We start from the raw sequence: 12,164 nt of genomic DNA on the forward strand, positions 1-12,164 counted from the left end.
AAAGTTTCCACTGATGCTGAACATTCTTCACGGAACCATCATTCTCAATAAAGAACCTTAGGAGCACATGGCATCACTCTGAAAACTTTATTATTAAGAGTCTAAATATCAATTTTGTGTCAAAAGTTTCCCCTAAAATTCATGATGAAAAATAAAAAAGACAATTGTTGACACGGGAAGAGTAAAGAGGTGTAAAATGAATTTGGTTGGCATAACTCAGATCATTTGGATTAGATTTCAAAAAATTGAGTTCATACTGAAATCTGACGTCTAATTGCAGACACTGGCAACTTAGCAACAAATCAGAGCAGAGTTTGAGACATTGTTTTTAAAGGAGTGCGAAGGTCTTTTTCTGAGACAAAAAAAAAAAAAAAAATGAGCAGAATTAATTAGACTAATGTCTTTATTCCCTCTCTATTCAAACTGATTGCTGTAGGAGCAACAATTGCGATATTAAGGTAGGTCTCGAACCCCAGGTGCTCTCCACAAAAATGGCCGATGACTGAATCACCTGGGGTTCTGCTTGAGCCTAAAAGCCCCTTTGTGGGACTTTAAACAAAATTAACAACTGGCATTTGGCAAAGATTGCATTTAATTTCCTGAATTGGCTTGCCAGATTTGTCTATTGAGCCTGACGTTGGCTAGTCCAATAGCTATGTTGACACTAATCTATTTCTAATCTAGTTTCCCATGTTGAAAGACCGGTAATCAATAACCACAGCTCAATAAGATCAGCCTATATTAATCAAGAAGTGGGCCAATTTGAAAGAACACCCCATCTATATTAGCCTGTCACATGTGAACATTTAAATGAAACCTGTCTGGAGACAACACTAAAGAATAATAACAATATCTGAGAATGGAGGTAATTTTCCTCTTGCTATCTGCAAGGACTCCTCTATGTTCTGTGCCTTTGTTCCTTTGCTCCGAGCACTAAAAACATCATGTTTCATCATATTCTCACACACATGTGCATGAACACAAGGCTCTCACACGTTTGGTCTGTGACAGTATGAGTCACCGCACTGTTTGGGAGCTTGGGTCCACGCTTCTGTTTTACTCATACTAATAAATGTCTCAGATCTACTGTCTGCAGGGTAGCACCTCCTCCTACTGGTTTGTCTAATTGGAACAAAATAGAGGAGACCTACATAAATGCCAAGTCTTGGCTGTGGCTTTCTTTCTGTGAGCTCGGAAAACAATAGCCTAGAGGTTTTATGGAGATTTTGTGAAATTTGCCCTAGTTATGCATTGGCACAGTACGCAAAACCCACAGTTAAGGCAGAGTCAATTATTAGGCTGATTTATAAAATTGTAGGCTGTCCAAATTGTGATATTCATCTGTTTGGCAGGCAACACTCATGCAACCATTATAGAGAATCTATTATTCCCTATATAAAGCAACTGACTTGCTGTAGCTACAAATATCCACACTTTCTGTACGTTTTTACCTGCTGTTTATGGTTTTCCATACAAGTCTGTGATATGCTTGTCATTTATTTAATGTTATAGTACCTGGACTACACATAAAAAAGAAACAGACTCTTGTTCTGTAATAGTATAAAACACGGCAAAGCCGTTCTTTCTTGGCAAAGCGGCTGACAGCCCCTCAGCAACAGCTCGAGGCATGCAAAGTAGACTTGCACTTCCCTTTACCATATATGGATTATACCGGTGCGCACGAGAGCAGACGGAAACGTCTCGGAGAAATTAAAACGTTTTCCTGTCATCAGATGAGGACAAATTAACGTTTATTGCTTAGTTGACATCTCCCGTCTTAAAGAGATATACCACCAACCAGTTGCGTAGATTTCGATGGGAGAAGAAAAGTCTGAGACGCACGGAAACAGTCGCGCGCGCATCGCACAGCAGTGAATGAGAAATCCACAGGTGAGACACATTTCTATGGATTTATACGTGCATTGTGCTGCGTGAATGATATTCATTAATTTAACATTGGGAATTATAGACTAATAAGCATGAGCGGGAAATATTAGGCTACTAGCTTAATCTATTTTCTGAGAGTACAAGTGTATATGTTGTTTAGTCTTGCTTTATACCTCACTCATGTTGTTACAGGATTTCTCTACTAAACTAAATCATAATATTTGTATTTTAGTCTGCTTAATGGCTTATTGTGGGTTTGAATTGCGTTTTAGATACATTAAAGAATTGCTTGAGATTTTTAAAGCATTTGATTTAATGTTGCTGCGTTCAAATCTGTTTATGTCTTATAGTTAAACACCTGTAGCTATGTCTCAACAGATGTTATGGGTGGTAAAGTAGCTCTCAGAGGGCGCTTTTTTGTCTAGATTGACTGACAATGAAAAAAAAAGAAGAAGAAAAAAAATGCCCAGAAACTGAACCATCATCTTGCTTCTGTCATATTCAAAGAGCAGTCACTAGACAAAAGTAAATGAATTATGGTTTTATGTGTTTTGTTGGTGTATTAGGTGATGCAGTGTTCATGTTCAGTTGTCCAGATTGTAAATGATAATGAATTAAATAGTATAAAACAGCCCACAATCTAAAAATATTTTGTTTTCCAAATCAGAAATGTAAAATATGTGCAAGTTTCAACTACCAAAAGTAGAAATAATGCAGGAATAATTGAAAGACGTGTGTCTGGATAACTTAGAGTAACTATAAAAATGCGAACACGTACTCAATTTTACCCCCGAGTAATGTGTTGATGGTGCACAAGGGAGTTAGTTTCCAAGACAACAACACATATAGACAGAAGATAAGGTTGACAATCCGAGAAGCAAATTATAAATCAAATTATAATTTATAAGTAGTATATTCATTTAAACACAGTGCAAAAACTTTTCAGTTCAATGCAAAAAAATAAAAAATAAAAATCTCATAGAAAAAAAATGCTTTAGAATTAAATGGCAAATTGGACCTAAACAACTTAATAGATGGTTAGATTAAGTGCCGTTTATTCATAACAGTGTTTTAAATAACAACTTTGATGATTTTAGTGAATTCGCAAATTCTCTATGGTTTTAATAAAGGTTTATCGTTTGTATTCATTGTAAACATCATTTAATAAATGGTTGACACCTCAGAAATATCATATACAAGATTGAGGTATCAAGATGAAAAATACATCTTTTTCTTTTTCCATAGAGAAGCAAGTGCTCAGACATGAGCTTGTCCTAGTGTAATTGAATGTGAAAGCTCGGCAGACTTCCCTTTGGTCTCTGATTGACAGTTTAAATCTGTGCTGTTCTTAATGGTGGCTCGAGCAGACGTGTGAGCAGAGCTTCCTGCCACAGGTGAAAGACAGCACTCCATTCTCTCATCTGTCTTTCTGTGAGTTGCTGTGAACGTCTCAGTACAGCTATAGAAAGACAAGTGGAATTGTCTTACTTTTATTCCAGCGACTATGTGTTTTAATGCGCTGCAGTCAGATGCCGTTTCGGAATTTAATAATCCTTTAATTTGAAGTTAAACTGTATTTTATTAGAGCTGTTAGCTTGCAAAAGTCTATCCATTTTTCATCCCTCTCTAAAATCATGATGGATCGTCATCATTTACCCTTTATTTTAGCCAATAATCAGCTGCTCCACTTTAGTAGAGTGACATTTACTGCTTAATTTAAAAAGGCTTCTTGAAAGTTGCTGTTGATTTGAGTACTTATAAATATTCCACTCTTATTCTAACAGTGGCCTGTTAAAACCATGACTGTAAATGTTAACATAAATCTGTAATGTTATTGTTTTATTCTGTCATATGAAATAAGCATCACATGGTAAATTTCCAATGATATTATGCTATGAAGTGGACTTTTTGTAAAAGTTCAAGAGCAGTGAGTGATTTTTTTCTTTGTCCTTTGTTGTTTGATTAACATTAAAAATGCAGACAGTAGCAGGGTTATTAGGCTGCTGTCACTTTAAGACTGTATTCACACACAGATTACGCGTTTTGTGTTTGTGTGCACTTAAGACATAACCGACTATTTACTAGGGCTGGGACAATAAATCGTTGCAATAAATCGAGAAATGATTCTGAATCGATTCCAAATGCATCGTGATTCTCTATCAAATCAATTCTGAGCTTAGTTTGTAACAGCAGATGGCGCTCTAGGCTAGTTTTCAACCTCACGCTCAAATGCTCATGAAGAAGAGCGCTCGTGCGTTCGGCTGAGTCTGAGAATGTACTTGCACCTCAGAAAGCTTTTATGACGCGAGATTAATGTAAACAGCCCACTGCAAACACCCTTGTAATTCGCTTAAACTTTTTCAAACTTTATGAATGATTATTTTATAGGCTGTTTCTAAAGCATGCAGTGCCATCTGCTGTTAAAAAAAAAGCTCAGAATTGATTAGAGCGAGAATCGTGATGCATTCAGAAAATCGAATCCAAAATCATTTCTCGATTTATAGCGGCGATTTATTGTATTACTATTTACTAGGATACCCACCAAAACGGGCATTTTTTTGTCATAACTTTGAGTGAATTTGTCTATTGAAGCACAGGAAGGCATGAAAGAGAGCTCAACTTTGCTGTGAGACACGCCTTTCAGGGCGGATGTTTAAACTTCCCACAGAGCGCATGAGTTACGAATTCCCTTTCGCGTATTCCAACAATATTAGGGACTTTAAGCAGCAGCTGCTGATACAACGGCAACGGCGTTCTGTTGTGCATGCGCAAATTTAACTGCTACTTCTTGACTTTCTACTGTAACTGATAATACGTGAGAGATTAGGTAAGTAAATGTTATGTTTTATGGTTTTGTGGCATTTTAATTGAATATGTATGTCATTTAATGCCAAATGCAACATTCACTTGCTTTTATTTAAATGTAATTTATTTTTTACTATGTCAAATGATTTAATGATCCGTTACTCGTCCTCTTTGTTGTTGCTTAGCCACTTTTTTGTGTTCTTTAGCTACTGCAGTTGACAGTCGGCAGTTCCATCAACAGCTGTTGCTTAAAGTGCCTATTTACATTGGAAAGGCTGAAACTTTCATGATGATGCAGCACTGACTTGTCAAATGTACAGAGCATTGTTCACGTTCATGTTCTCACAACATTGCATTGTTAGAGTTAAAAAAACTGTTACTGGCCAACTGGTGACTGACACAATTTCATATATTCGCCAATGTCGATTTTTACTCTCATTTGGCGAGTGTTAATTTTAGGCCCTGCATACACGACATGCTGCTGTGAGCAAGTAAGACATGCTGCTTCTGTACAATATAGCGTACATGAATTACCCATAGCAGATCTAGACAGGTGGAGCTGGGGAAGGTGGAGGGTTTCTGAAAGCGTGCTGCACTGCTACAGCAAATTCTGACCAAGTATTTGAGGGTTGAGCAGTGAGAGATAGAGAATGATGTGATTGCAAGCAGATTGAGTTAAGGACCTATCAGGCTGTACCTTCATGACAGAACTTTGTATTTGATTGGTCAATGGCGGCCATGTTTTTTTAAGATATGAAAAACAATGATAGTACTTTGAACAAAGACACTGCATCTCAATTTTCAAGTCAATTTGAAAAAAAGTCCATAGTTAGATCCATAGATCTTCAAATAAATAAAAATGAAATAATATGTAATAAAAAAACATCAGGTAATATTTTACTCAACATTTTTTTTTTTTTTTATGCTTAAGTATATTGCAGTGTTACCTCAGCAACAATATCAAACTCTATTGAAATCAGTTGTGTGTGTCCAGTCTCCTATACAGAGAGCTATTTACGTTGCTGCCTATAGCTAAATACACAGTACAGGACTCAAACATGTTGATTGATTTAAGCTGATGACTAGTTTGCAGCAAATAGTCACAGATCACAGTGCTCGCCATCCAATGAAGTTCATCTAACAAGCTGACTTGAGATGACTGCATGTTGACATGTTGTCAAGAATCAGCTGTCCCGTTTGTATGCCTTCAAATTTGTGTGAGAATGTATTCAAGGATCAGGGAGAAGAACGCACCTAGTCAGCGATCACTTGTATAGTGTGCGCACACCAGGAGACGAGAAACTGAGTCTTTTAGTGCCTGCAGGGAGATATTTTCAGTCTTGTAGTGTGTGCTTGGCTTATGTGGAGAGTTTTTAAAATCATTTGATGTGCCATGATGGTTAGGATGCTGACTTACAGGCAAGTTGCCTATGTAGGCAGTGATGCAGCTTACTAGGTTTTGGAACAGGGCTAATATTTCACTTCTGTCATTGTTTAGCATCCAGTTACACAACACACTCGGAGTAAAAGACTGTGTCACTGGATGTCTTATCTGATTTGTTCCATCACATGTTGAGTGCAAACGTCGACGCTCAAATGCATCTTGGACAGACAGAACTATAACTATTCTTATTTAGTTTCATTTCAGAGAGACCAATAGGTCTTCGAGTCGGATCGATCCCAATTGTGAAACGTCTCTGTGGTACTATGCTTGACGTTAACGTTGATCAACACTGCAGATTGGCTCTGTGAAAATGGCCTAGTGGGGAATAAGCTGGCATAGATCCCCTGATGGCCCCATACACCTTTATCACAGTCTGAAGGATTATTGGTCTTATCGGCTCCTAGATCGTAATGATATGAGCCCGGTTCCTCCCCTGTGCTACCTGCCCTGCATTAGTGTTTCCTAACCTTTTTTTGTCTTAGGACCCCCACAGCCCAGCAGTAGTAGTAAGTACCAATTCATTCCCATCAAACCAGAGATATTTTCCTTTTGACTTATATTATACTGAAATAATTTTGAAGCAATTTCGAAATCTACCTCTGTGTAGTCTTTGTATGCAGATAATGTTCTGCTAAAAGACAATTTCACCTTCTGTCAATTTGAAATGTTTAATGTTTATGATATATATCACACACACACACACATATATATATATATATATATATATATATATATATGTCACATTTCCCTGGTTAAATAAACATATTTATATATGTTTAAAATATTAACTAATGCATTAACAGTTTAAACAATAGGCTTATATTTTATTTGTGAACTGATGTTTAGCTGTTCTTAACTTATTTTTATTAGTCATCCAGTTCAGTAAACACTGGTCATAGACATGAAGATGTACCTTTAATTACACCAAGCTGATTGCTCACTAACCCCCCCCATAACACACACACACACACACACACACACACACACACACACACACACACACACACACACACACACACACACACACACACACACACACACACACACACAGACAGTCATCATGTTTTCAGGCCATTTACAGGTACTTTTTAATTAGTCCTCCTATTAACATCATAATTTCAATTATTCAGACCATTTCGTGACCACGCATGAAAACATGAGGCAGGATTTATTGCACGAACAAATCATATCCAATCATAGTGTGACGGAGGCATTGCCTCCTCTTACATGAATTTCCCCCATTCATTCTCAATTACCCCCCACCAAACCAACCGCATTAAACCGCAAAATCACATACTTCCCTTATTACTATATAGTAGGTGAAAAACAGCATGTGACAAAAGAGGTATGTCCAATTTCACAGTACAGTACTATATATGTATTTTTGATCAATTAAATACAGCCTTGTTGTGAAAAATGTTGAAATCGGTGCTACCTGACTAGAGAAAACCAAGAAAAGGCTGTTGTCTTCCCTTTTGCCAAATAGGTAGGTGAACTTCAACTCCCATAATGCACTGGGCATATTGCCGTCCAAGGCCACTCCCACCAGTCTGCTGTGGATACGCTTGACCAAAGTCAAAAACTGCCTTGCTTTAGTAGGAAATACTTCTTAGCAAACTTTTAGTCTTAATTGGTGTCGAAATGTATTGTTCCTGTGTGCAAGAATTCAAATAGGTCACATTTAGCGGGAGTGAGTTACTTTTGGTTTCCAGTAAAGGATCCAGCCTGTGGTAGGCAGTGACTAAAGAATGGTAAATATGGAAAGAACACTGTGACGGGAAATTTTAAAAACCTCAGAGTTTGTAGTCAACATTTCAAACTGGATGACTACAAACAGTGTTGGGGAAAGTTACTTTTAAAAGTAATGCATTACAATATTGCTTTACTTTTTCTCGTCTGGACTGGGCTGTTTGTTTATTTGTTTTTATAACAACAAAAAAGTTCTATTTTTGGCAAATGTAAAGGCCCTTTCACACCAAAAGTGAAATGAATAAGCCTCAGGCTGAAGGAAATGCAAATTCACGCCTGTACAGTAGAGGGCGCAGCCCAAACAAACCCTTCAGCTGTGCTCCATTCTGGATTAAAGAAGAATAGGATGCTGGAGAAGAAGTAAATGATTAAATGTATGCCCACATATAATCTAGAACTAGTCTAGAATAACCATGCCTCTGCACTTTCTCCTGATTTCTCTTAACATGGAAACAGGAGAGTTGTCAGTCAATAAATGGGAAAACAAAGTAACTTGAGTTATTTGAAAAAGTAACTCAGATATTTGGTGTAAATGTAAAAGTAATACATTACTAGTTACTTGAAAAAAGTAATCTGATTATGTAACTTGTTATGCGTTACCCCCAACACTATACGAATGTTTCATGCCAAACGGAGGGGGAAAAACTGAAAGAAACTGCCTTTGTCATGAAAGCCTGGGAGCTGTCAAAAGTCTTTTGCTGTCACACTTTTGATTTGGCATAACACAAGCAAACCCATGTCACATACCTGCAGCACCAGCTCTGCCCCTCTTCTGCACTGATCAGCAGTATCTGTCTTTCGTCAGTCAGGTTAGAAACTGCTTTGACTCATAGGTCTCACTTGGGGGGAAAAGCTCAGGGTATTCCACACCCACACAACCAATAAAGATGACACGTTTTGGGAAAGAATTGTGGGTCTGATTTGATTGGATTACATTCTGTCTAGGCAGGTTAAAATATTAAATTTATGTGTATATCATTTCATTATTGAAGTGAAAAAATTGGCACCCTTACAGGCAACCTTTTACCCCACCATTCAGAGCTTCATAATGAGAAGGACACTTGACATTTCTCCAATTTATGAAATACAGGAGGCACGGTTATGGGCCGTCTCTCAGTGCTTATCCAGAAAGACTTCATTGTGAGAGAAGAGAGCGGTGATTGCGTCAATGACAATCACAGGGCCCGCCATCATAAATTATTATGAAAACAGTGTTCCTGTTGGATTAGCGGGCAGAGAGAATAAATAGGAAATAGTGTAAAGAGCATTCAGACGGTCCCAGCACATAAGATTTATGTTGAAATATCTCCAAAGTAATGCAGTACAGAACTTTATTTGCTATCTGATGAAACCAGAATCATACAACATGGTCTATTTAGTGACATATGGCTATTGGAGGCTCACATCTCACATAAAAAGGTAAATACTGACCTGAAAAACCTCATTGTAGTCTGAAAGGTCTTCTTGGGATGACACATCTTGTCAGAAAGAATTTGCCACAAATAAATGAAGGCTGAGGAACAGGCACTGGTGAGGCTCGTGTGTCAGACTGGCGAAAGCATTATACAGCAGCCCTGCCTCATTTCGCTTGACAAAGATCAGAAGGTTAACTCATCTCTATGAATGAGAATGAAAATCCATATGCCAAAGCAGTCGGTCAGCCTTTGTATATGAATGAGAGTGGGAATCTATGTAAAAGAAGATTATGAAATCAATAAAACAATTTAGTAGCAATTGGCGAAATTGAAATCGATAAACCTGAAGCTAAGGAGAGAAGCATATCAGCAATCTGCTGGGGGCGCTCTTAACTTTTACTTTCAAGTTTAGGAATAGAAAATTATGTTGAATCTTTCCCAGAATCCTCTGGTCTGTGTTGCCAGCTCAAATGCCCCAACAAAAGGTGATATAAGCAAAACAAGAGCTTGATTTGTGCAGCTTTTGTTGAATCCTGTGTACCTGCATTGGCCGTTCCTCTCGCTCAACCGTTACCATAGAGACCCGCCGTCCCCAGCGGAGAAGCCTTTGACTGCCAGGCTTACCATCTCTATTGAGCAGCGGTGTCATTCACGTGGCCTAAGAGCCTTTGCGAGGGACAGCAGCTCAGCGGGGACGACCTGGTGAGAAGGAGCTGATGTTCCTGCTCTCGGCCATGGCAACGTTTCCTTGGCAGCTGTTGTCTTGTGTTTGGTAGCATGTCAGTTCTCGCTTTTCATGGGAGCTGATGACTGAGACGGAGTGACATTCAATTCAGGTGGCGAAGTGCGTAATTGAAATGAGTTCACCTGGGAAGCAGCTGCTCGGTGGCCTGGTGCTAATTGCCACCAGCAAGAGCTGAGAATTCAGGTGAATGCACTGCGGTGCCCTTCGATGCACATTACGCTCGATTCCAGCACAGCGACTGGTGGAATCTGCTCTGTGGAGGGAGTCGAGAAAGATGCTGGGAGTCTGATAGACTGCTTTGCTTTGTTTCATCTTTCAACATTTCTTAATGCACGTCTGGTCAGATTAAAGGAAGGTGAAAAGCAAACACATCATCTTCCCATGTCTTGCAGGATTAATCAAGCTGAGAGAAACCAGACATGATCATAAACCAAACCAAAGGTGGGAATACATTATACCGCTTTTGCCCAGATTTTTGCCCTGATTTGCAGTCTGGACAAGTTGACGCTAGTTTAGGATTTCAAACATGTTTGATAATTTGAGCTGATTTTGGACCACATTGTTTTCATTTGTCAGGCATCTTCTAGCAACGAGCTGCATGTTTCATGCATGAGTTTGTTGTGTTCAGAACATCTTTAAAGTCTGGATAGCGTGTGATCTTCAGTCATTTAGTTTGGCAAAGTTTTAGGCCCGACACTGCGCTTGTGTACTCGTACTCATTAAAATGCTCCAATACAAAAAAAAAAAAATATCATGCCACGTGTAAAACATCTGAAGCACGCACCCAGAAAGCTGCCTCTCAGACAGCGTGCGAGTAACCTATTAAATTGAGTTCTCTTTCATGTCTTCTTGCACATGAATGGACAAATTCACACAAAATTATGTCAAAATGCTCGTATAGGTAAGTGTCCTTTTGAAACATAGTAGTGTAGGGAGTGAAATTAAAGGTTATAAATAATGTTCTATTATTTTAAATAGTATTTGGGGGATAATATTGTGAGAACAGCACCTCATGATTTAGATCACAGAAGAGAACAGTCTTTGCGGCAGTTGTGATAGCGGAGAGAGAGATGAGATGCACTCTTTAATCGGCTGTGGCCAATTCATGATGTTCACCTCCAAATGTTCAATAAAACAAGTGTTGTGATCACCAGAGCTCCTTGTCAGTGTCCACCATATAGCGGTGATAAACTGATCGACAGAACAAAGCCAAGAAGAACCCACAAAACAGCACTGGGTAAGAACTGTGAAGCTAGCATATAACCCACACACGCGTTACAGTAGGTTAAGTCTTAAGTGAGCGTTAACAGTTGAGAAAGAATACACGTGTGTAACAGTATGTTGGATACGTGCAGCTCTTAAAGTGACAGCAGCCTAATAAACCTACTGCTGTCTTTGTCCTCAATGCTAATCTAACAACAAAAGACAAAGAGAAAATCACTCACTGCTCTTGACTGAATAACTTTTGTAACTTTAATAATGATTAATCTATATTTATTTTATACAGCGAAGACTATGCAGTATTATTTTACATTTGTATACCTTATTCATTTCTGCACCTGAAAATTGTCATGCTTCACTGGTATCTAAAAATTTGAACTACTGGCCCAACCAGGCCTGTAGAAAAAAAAAAAAAAAAATCCTTAATGTTGAGCCCTGCTGGAGCAGCTCTAAATATTTACTGTGCTATTAAATTAAAGATAAAATCTGATTAACAGCAATATTAACAGTGAAAGTAACTGTAGCTCCTACAATACATTTTAACAGGCATAATTAATTAGGCGTGAAAATAATGAAGGAAATATCTATTTGCTAAGCAAACTAATTTGATTCATATTCTTTTGGTTTCTCTGCCCGATATTTTTCAAAATGAAAATGCAATGAAAATACAGGTATCGGTACTCTGTACTGGCAAGTACTAAAAATGAAAGTATCAGTATCAGACTCATTCTGGGAAAAACTGTTCATCCCTACCAGCAACCAGCATAGGCTACTGCAGGGCCACTGTCCTGCAAAGTTTAGCTCCAAACCCCAAATAAACACATCTAAACCAGTTAATCAGGAATATGCAGGAAGGTGGTCCTGTAGGAGCAGGATTGAATCCTTAGGCTAAGATGTT

General features: G+C 38.3%; 1 protein-coding gene across 1 annotated transcript in view; it reads left to right on the plus strand.

Moving 5' to 3' along the window:
- Window positions 1-1,575: 1,575 nt before the first annotated feature.
- Window positions 1,576-12,164, plus strand: part of baiap3 (BAI1 associated protein 3) — a 59,406-nt gene continuing 48,817 nt past the window's right edge. Inside the window, exon 1 of the mRNA XM_051888530.1 lies at window positions 1,576-1,890. The gene's annotated coding sequence lies outside the window, so the exon portion shown is untranslated. The remainder of the gene's footprint in view (window positions 1,891-12,164) is intronic.

Source organism: Ctenopharyngodon idella, chromosome 3, assembly GCF_019924925.1.
Source record: "Ctenopharyngodon idella isolate HZGC_01 chromosome 3, HZGC01, whole genome shotgun sequence".
Classification (NCBI taxonomy): domain Eukaryota; kingdom Metazoa; phylum Chordata; class Actinopteri; order Cypriniformes; family Xenocyprididae; genus Ctenopharyngodon; species Ctenopharyngodon idella.